The sequence below is a fragment of the Dermacentor andersoni genome, chromosome 2 (genome assembly GCF_023375885.2).
Source record: "Dermacentor andersoni chromosome 2, qqDerAnde1_hic_scaffold, whole genome shotgun sequence".
Classification (NCBI taxonomy): Eukaryota; Metazoa; Arthropoda; class Arachnida; order Ixodida; family Ixodidae; genus Dermacentor; species Dermacentor andersoni.
Window position 1 is genome coordinate 43,009,680 of NC_092815.1, and position 8,743 is coordinate 43,018,422.

Consider the following 8,743-nt stretch of genomic DNA (forward strand, 5'->3'; position numbering starts at 1 on the left):
TGCAAAAGAGGTGAGTAACAGCGCACTTCCTTTATAGTATTGTTATTTATTAGGCAGAAACCTACGCCGCGGTTCTTGTCGTTCTACTCATGGTTTCCTTGGAGCGTTCGCCTTCTGGTCTTGGCTAAGCGCGCCAGAGAAGCGTTTCGTGCGTTCCGGAAACTGCAAATGTGCAGTTTGTACGAAATAAGGTGTAGGTATAAAGGCATAACCTATTCTATAAGTAAGTGATAATTATTGAGTTAATAATTACAATTATTACATGAGTCAAGGAGCCAACGGACAAGTTCTTTCACGTGAGATAGTACGCTGAAGAAAAATAACAAAGACTCGCGCCGGTAATCTGTCCAAACTGGACAGGAATACTTTATTCTCCGTCGTACTTTTGTCGAATATTCCAGCAATTTCAGAGAAAGGGGTGCGAGTATCAAGGAACGACGCAAGTAATCAAGAACGCAGCTAGCTTTCCTTGCTTATTTTAGTGCGGAAGCACTGCTGTAACCTACCAACCTGGATTTCGCCTCTGTCTGGATGAAGCCCCTTTATACAGGGCCACGCAAAATGAAAACAATGTGTGACCGACGGTGGAGTCGAATCGGACAACAGCCCGAAACACTAACCATTAGGCCCCGACACCTAGCATATTTTTCTTGTTCCAAAGCCAACCAGCTATTTGAAACGCTCGGCGTGTGCCCTTCATGACACTTCCTCGTCTTCTTTCGTTGCATGAAGTTTTTCTTCCATGTTTCTTTGTGTCAGCTTGCGCGTGACGTCATGAAACGCAAGCGTGCTCCCTAGACTGTGCACGCGTGCCACGCCGTGCCGCGCCGTACCGTGCCGCTAAGTCATTCCTCCCCTACACCTCGCCTTATATATATCGAGATAAGATGTCTGAGCCGTGCCGGCTGGCGCTCGGCTACCAGTGACGTTTTTGTTGAAGTAGCGCAGCCTTGCCAGCGCCTCGTTTGCCGCCAGCGTCGGGAACGATGCGCGATGCCCCAACAAAAGATAATCGTGCTGTGATAACCGCAGCTGACTTGCGAATTTCTTTTCAGCGTTAGTCGAACGCCCCCTGAGCAGCGGCGCGTAATATAACGCCGGTGCGCCTGTGTAAAGCGCGGGTGGCAACTCTGGCCGCACTTTCTCGCGTTATTATTAGCACTTGTGAGATATACGCAGGAGATGCGGGCTCCCCATCAATGCCGATACAAACTCGTGCAATGACACACTATGCAAACCACCATCGCAGAGGCACACCAACTACACACATTGGCTGCGTGAGCGTCAATAGATGAAGTGACAAGCAAGCACCGGCCGGCGATTGCGCGACAAATTTTAACTTCCCAGAGGCGATAGAGCAAGCTTCGCCGCTCAGTTGCATGCACAGAAAGAATGGTGACGACTGAACGTCACAAAAGCACTCGCATAAGGTCTAGAATATTAACCTATAGCAAGGAAGCGTGTCATACAGAAAGGCAGGCGCACGGGCAGGTGGTGGATCACGGGTTCGTAGTGAACAGCTTTCTGACACAACAAATAATTCAAGGTCTTTCGAACTTACCGTGCAATTCTTCGACACGAGCCGAAGAATACATAACGTTCCACCGCTGGGCTTTGCAGCAGCGAAAAACGCGGGAAATGATGAAAGCTGGGACGAAGCCACCGCTGCTCGCACATCCGAAACCACCACAGAAACCAGACCTGCCTGCGCCTGGCTTTGTTCTTCCGCGCGGTGGCGTCATCGCGCAAGTTCCGAGCAAAAAGTTAGTTCGATCGAAGTTTTAATGCTGCATTAGTTAAACCGATATAGGATGGGTCTCGTGGAAATCGGAGACAATGACGGCACTCACCCCATCAGTCACACTAAACATAACTAGTTATGCTACCCGAAAATAGGATTTTTTTGTGAAACTGTTTGCAGCCCTTGAAGCCCGTTAAAGGGCGCGGCAGGTATGGCGTTAGTGCGGCTGTGGTCCCGTGGGATGTTCCTGTAATTTTACGGTTGTTTTAACAGTGTAAACTAGAGCATCAGGTGTCTTTTTAAACAGTGATGCACAGTGATGACTCAAACGTAGCCTCTGTTAATATCTGACATAGTTGTTGTGGCAGGCAACAACCAAACCACTAGTTTTCGCTGGTCCATGGAGAGAATTCAGGAGTACATGCCGAGTATGTGCAGAAAAAATGAGCCCGTTCTTGTCCACATGGTCAATAAAAATACAAATTGTTTTATCACAAGATGTACGACTTGTCGGCCCAAGAATTTTCCAACATGCATTGAGTTAAAGAGCCAATTCCGCATGATCAACACTAGGCAGCCTAAGAACTTAGGAGGAAAAGAGGCACGTCTAACTTAAGTAAGACAAAGGCTTCAATTCTCTCAATATTTCTCTTTCACCATCATGCAGAATTTCTAACACTCTACCGCTGCTCGAAACAGCTTTATACTAAAGACAAAGCCATTGGATAAAAAGGCACACATCGAGCAGCCGTGCTTAAAAGCATGTCGGCAAGCATCGGTGACTTCGGAGACTAGTCTCTAAGAAAGCTGATTCAGCATAACAGGCGCCACGGCGGGCCTATCATGCAGTTTCGTCTTGCTCAAGAAAAGACAGTCGCGACCTGCATCTCGGAATGTCGCGCTTGGTAAGTTGAGTGGTAATCAGCGTATAGGACACGGCCACGGCCTTGTGGGAAAGAGGCCTTTAGGGCTCAAGGAATGCTGATGAGCCGGCACTGGGTACAAGACGGGAGCGTCAGCAGGTCCGACTTGTAAAGCGGACCTCAAGTCGCAATGGAAGCTAGCGACCATGGAAATGCGATAAAATGGCATGACCGAGTGAGCGTATTGAAATGAATTAGCGCCTTAAAAGAGGGATTGTGGGAAATTTGGGGGCCTAGGATGCATCGCATAGGGTAGTGTGGCCCATCGCCTGCGATGTATTCTGCCGAGTACAACGTCTGCCTTATAGTTACAGATTAGTGCAAGTTACGTATACAACACCTGTTGGTGACCGCCGTTGATTTCACTCACAACAGCCTCCGTGTTAACGCTGTAATCGATGCAATGAATAAAACATTGCGAATAAACTTGTTTCTTGTGTTTTTACTTAGTTTGACTGAAGCGAAAGACGGTGTTTTGTGGATATTTGCTGTACCCGTTGGCTAAACAGAACACCCTACGTGACGCCTACTACTTTCGTATTAACCCTACATTTGACCATACGCACTAGTTACTCGTTCAAGCACTTCATTATTTAATTTAAACAACAAAAAACGTCAATTATGAATAACAGGGTCTCGAAGTAAATTACCGCAGCCGTAAACCTATTAAAAAATTTGACGAGCCATTTCACTTTGCGAAGGTAGATGGCAAGCCAAGCTGTTTAGTGCACGGCACAGAGGTGACACAGAATTTTGAACAAAGGTACGAACATATTTATTGTCCTGATCTGTGGTCATCGTGATGATATAGGAACGAGCACACATTCGCGTATCGCCTCTGTCATTAAATGTGTCCATCACGTAAGACAATGAATGGCTCATACACCCTTAAGTGATGGCTCATACCCCCCGTAAACGCGGCCTCCCCATTGCGACGACAGAAGAGATGTGAAATTGTACAGCATTACGAGTGGCAAGGGAACCAGCTGTGGAAGACGACGACGACGCGTGCGTGAGCAGTGGCATGAGCGCGTTCGCGCGGTTTCGCCGAGGGCCACCAACGAGCCAGCTGTGGAAGTTTGAACTCATCCGCGTAGACCCCTTGACTCATGCCACACCATGAAGTATATGAATGGCATGCTTCATACCATGAAGCCTGCCATTCTCTGACTCACGGCATGCTTCGTTGGTTGTTGCAAGTAGGTTACGTGTCGTCTAGCGTGCGCGTTCGTCGGCCGCCGCATCAGCGTCCGCACGCCTTCGACGATCACACTCGCGTCGTTGCTCCTTCCGTCGCTCTTCATACGCGCGCTGTTCTTCTGCAGTCCTGACGACACGCGGCGGAACGAAACTGAGATCTATTACGTTGTTCTTCTCTAGAGCCGTGACGTCAGCCGCACTTGAAAGAGGCGTGGATGATGATGATAGTTTTTTTACACAACGGAGCCCGCTGTGGAAGAAGACGACGGCAACGAACGCGCGAGATGTGGCACGAGCGAGTTCGGGAGGTTGCGCCGATGGGCGCCAACGAAGAAGGCGACTATGCTGGAGCCATTGCTGATATTGATATTTTCTGCTCGCAGACGCCACCACATAACTCCGGATCAGAGCCATATACAGCTTCGCTGTAAAAGGAAAGTTGTCTAATAGATGAAGTTTCCTGTAACTTACACCATACGTATATTTATGAAGGAGTGTTTTGAGGCTGAACTTCGTGGAATTCGCAACCTGCGTTAGGTTTAGCTTCCGCAAGAAAGAAAACTAAAATATGAAGGGGCAATATACTCCGACTGAGTGTTTTATTAGATGTAGTGGCAGAAATACTCGTGACTGCTTTTTTGTTATGGTAACGAAGCACAAGACCCAGTAAGTGATCATTGTCTTTTGATTTGGAAAATTGGTCCTTCTTGCATAGCCTTAACGAACACACCCCGTTAGCAGAAATACCTTATTACGGATTACTAAAACTCAAGCAAATGCATGTGTTTTTCGTTTCCTTTTGTTTCGACAGGCTATAAGAATGTGTACTTCCTCATTCGATCGGCGCTCATATTGACACAGTTCCACCCAATAACAGCGAAAGCTGATTAATGAGGACTGCGTTAATGTTTGCCGCTCAAGATTGACTGCCATGGTTGCTTAGTGGTTTTGGTTTCGCGCTGCGAAGCACGACGTTGTAGCATTAGATCCCGGCCGCGGTGACCGCATTTCCATGTGGGCAAAATGCAAAAACACGTGTGTAGTTAGATTAAGGTGCACGTTAAAGATCGCCGGGTGGTCAGAATTAAATCGGAGTCCCTCACTACGGCGTGCCTCATAATCAGATCGCGATTTTGGCCCGTAATACACCATAATTTAATTTACCTCAAGTCTGTCTCATTCTTTTTTTGACATCAGTTATGCTAGACAGGGTTGGTTCTTTTAGTCGCAGCGTAAGAGGTCTAATAAAGATAATATATAATACAACGCGTTGGACCCAAGCGGATATATTTCAGAACTATTCCCTGCCATTTTGTGCCTTTCACTCTCCTAACATGCCTCAATGGCTTTCTTGTCGCTGGGGAAATAAAAAAAAAAAAGCCTGGTTTCCCTACTATCTTTCAATGCTCTTTGCATTATGCAACAAGCAAAATTAGGCAAAAGAAAAGGCAAAAGAAAAGAAAGATAAGAACAGAGTAAATTTCAATATTACTGCTCTGGGAGTTGTTACAGGGGTTAAATTAAAAACAGCTGTACAACATAGGCATATTTGTGAAGCATAACAGTCAAATTCGTCTGCTATAGCCGCAGCTTGGTGTAGAGGACTTCGGCTTATTAAAAGCATCGTAACACGCTCACTGATTTGACCGAGCCGTGCCATCACAGTTCTTCGTCATCAGAGCGCGTTTGTCCCGGTGGCCCGGTCGAACACTACAGTTTAACATCTGCACCTCAGTTCGGCAGCAGGGAGCTTCCGAAAATGAGCCGCGTGCACTGCTTGAGCGTTCTCACGTCCAGTCCCCGTGAGAACGCAATCACTGGAACAATCTTGTACAAGCCGAGACGGCTCCTTGGTGGGTAATACAACCCGGAAAAGCACGTACTAGAAAAATAAAGAACAACGCCAACGCGAGTAACGTCCGTACGCACCACAGGCAGTCCAGTGCCATGGAAGTGTGGCCCATGTTTTCTGTTTTGGTTCCATGATTAGCGTCTGGCGTTCGCGGGCCAACAATAGCAAGGATCGATGCGCGTGAAAGTACGTGATTATTTGTCAGAAAAAATACAGAAAAGGCATGCAAGAAAGCAAACGAAGAAAGGTGAGAACGGCTTCTCGGTTGAAATAGAACCTAAAGGCGTCAGCTTTATCTCTTCCTTCATCCTTCAGCTAAAGAAGGCTGCGGTCGTAATGAATGGAGCAAAAGATGGCAGAAAAGTAGCGCGCATTTACTTTTCCGTGACCAACTGCTTCGGTACGTGACGTGTTGTACACTTCCTCCCTACGCTGTTCTTATACTTCCGCGTTTTCGCGTATAACTTGTAATTTACCATTAGCCCATTCGAAAACCTAATGAGTATCTGAAATATGGCCTTACATGAATATATGATGACTAAAGTTCTTTCTGAAGCGATATATCCTGATCATAACCTATTCTGCATTTGCGTATGAAAATATTATCAGGAAAGAAGCGTTCCGTGCCATAAAAGAAATGGCCAGCAATACTAGAAGGCACGTCAGGAGGTATAATTGCCAGGTATGGCTAATGTTTATAATAATGTTAACGTCACTTTTTATTATCAGAGCACTTAGGAGCTAGAAGCTGGGTTTGCTTTGTCCTTCCGTCCGTTCTTTCGGTTACGCTGATGAAACTTACTGTCGTTCTCATGATCAAGCCGTCCTGTTTGTATATCGTCGTCAGGCCATCTTCCTAAGGTTTACCCCCGCCGTGAAGAAAAAACCGGAAGGCTTTTGCATGCTACACTTCAGTGAGGGATATGTGAAAGCACATGTGGTGTCCCTCTTGTTGCCTCCGTACGTGGCTCATTTGTATTTTTCTCTGTTGTTTGTCTTCGTCATTGCTTGTGGTATTTTTAGTCATTATGGCCCATTCCTAAGCACCATATTTAGGGATGGCCGATTGTAGTATGTAGCACCCACTCACACGTCACATGCGTGGCGACTAAGTAGACATTGAGACATCGACCCCTTTCCTCCCAGCCCGGTACAGGGTAGCCAACCGAAGACATTCTCCAACTAGCCTTCCTATCTTTCCTTTGCTTTCTCTCTCTCTGCTCTCTCTCTCTCTCTGTGGCAAGTCTAGACGCCTGCAGTTGCTGACGTTGGCAGTATGTGGTGGTGCTGTTGGTACTAGCGATGGCCGCTAGGGGTTACCAGCTTATTCCCAGGAGTCTGCGTTTGTTGACGCCGCATGGATTAATGGGAAAGATGCTTATTCGGTGGTGGTGGTAGATGGTAAAGGGAGGGTTAGAAATGCCGCTTCCATTTATACCAAAGATCCGGGGCTCACCGAGCAGGTGGCTATTGCTCTAGCACTGATTGATTCAAGAGTTTTGGTGTTTAGTGACTAGCGATCTGCGATTTTAAGGCAGTTTGTCGTGTGCATATCATGGCCACGCACGCTTATATCGCCTTCCGTTTCTCTACCACGGTTGCGCTTTAAAACCACGACGCGGCAAGTTTGTTTCAGAGACTATCCTTTCCTTCCCACTTCTCCGCCCTTAAACTGGCTCTCTCAACTACTACACGCAGAGACAAAGCAACAGCGCGCGCATTAGATCCCATAGATGAGATGAATATTTACAATTATTATTAGGGTTATAATTATATTCGAGTGCTGATTGCCGTGCTATCGTTGCTAACGAAGCTTTCCCTCAAGTCTAAATATTTTAAGGCAGTTTGTCGTGTGCGTATCATGGCCACGCACGCTTATATCGCCTTCCGTTTCTCTACCACGGTTGCGCTTTAAAACCACGACGCTGCAAGTTTGCTTCAGAGACTATCCTTTCCTTCCCACTTCTCCGCCCTTAAACAGGCTCTCTTAACTACTACACACAGAACAAAGCAACAGCGCGCGCATTAGATCCCATAGATGAGATGAATATTTACAATTAGTATTAGGGTTATAATTATATTCGAGTGCTGATTGGTGTGCTATCGTTTGTTACCGAAGCTTTCCGTCAAGTCTAAATATTTTAAGGCAGTTTGTCGTGTGCGTATCATGGCTACGCACGCTTATATCGCATTCCGTTTCTCTACCACGGGTGCGCTTTAAAACCACGGCGCTGCAGTTTTTGCTTTTCTTTTCTTTCTTCTTCTCCGCCCTTAAACTGGCTCTCTTAACTATACTACACGCAGAGGCAAAGCAACAGCGCACGCATGCGATCCCATAGATGAGATGAATATATATATATATATATACAGAAAACTATCAGTCATAGCTCTCGTAGTATAGCCCTATGGGCCGTTTCCTTCCTTTTTTTTTGAAAGTAGTCCTATTAGGGTTATTATAATTACACGAAGGTATTTCGCCCTCATCAGCAGCAGTCCTTGGTATAATTATTCTGGCGGCTAGCTTCCCACGCTATGCGTGCCGCCATCGCACCTGGTTAAGCTTTTCCTAGACGCTAGAGTTTTGCTTTGTCCGCGCAACCTTGAGCGATCGGAAAGCCCGTTTCCCCCTCTTGGCCGGCGGAGAAGGGATGCTTCGTTCCGGCCGCGAAGCTCTCCACATCTCTGTAAGGTGCCTTGGGGTGGTCCCGTGCTGAAGATGCCCTCTCGGTGAGCGCATATTTCCCCCTCATCTTTTAAGAGGTTCAATACATACAAGCATTTGTCTCGCAAACCAGATTTTTTTCATGGGAATTTTCCACATCTCAGTAATTTCTCTCATCGTATTCGAGTGCTGATTGCCGTGTTATAGTTTGTTAACGAAGCTTTCCCTCAAGTCTAAATATTTTAAGGCAGTTTTCCTAGCCTCTAAAGCCGCTCGAGTTCGCTCTTCTCCTCGAGCGGCCATTTTTCCTAGAAAGTATGCCTTCCAACTTCCAAGCTTCTTCTAGACGCTAGAGTTACACTATG

The 8,743-nt window shown here is 46.6% G+C and overlaps 1 long non-coding RNA gene across 1 annotated transcript in view; it reads right to left on the reverse strand.

Moving 5' to 3' along the window:
- The window catches only part of LOC129387727 (uncharacterized), a 96,614-nt gene extending 94,913 nt beyond the window's left edge, over window positions 1–1,701 (reverse strand). The window contains exon 1 of the long non-coding RNA XR_008614914.2: window positions 1,562–1,701. This is a non-coding gene — a long non-coding RNA (uncharacterized lncRNA). The remainder of the gene's footprint in view (window positions 1–1,561) is intronic.
- Window positions 1,702–8,743: the final 7,042 nt, after the last annotated feature.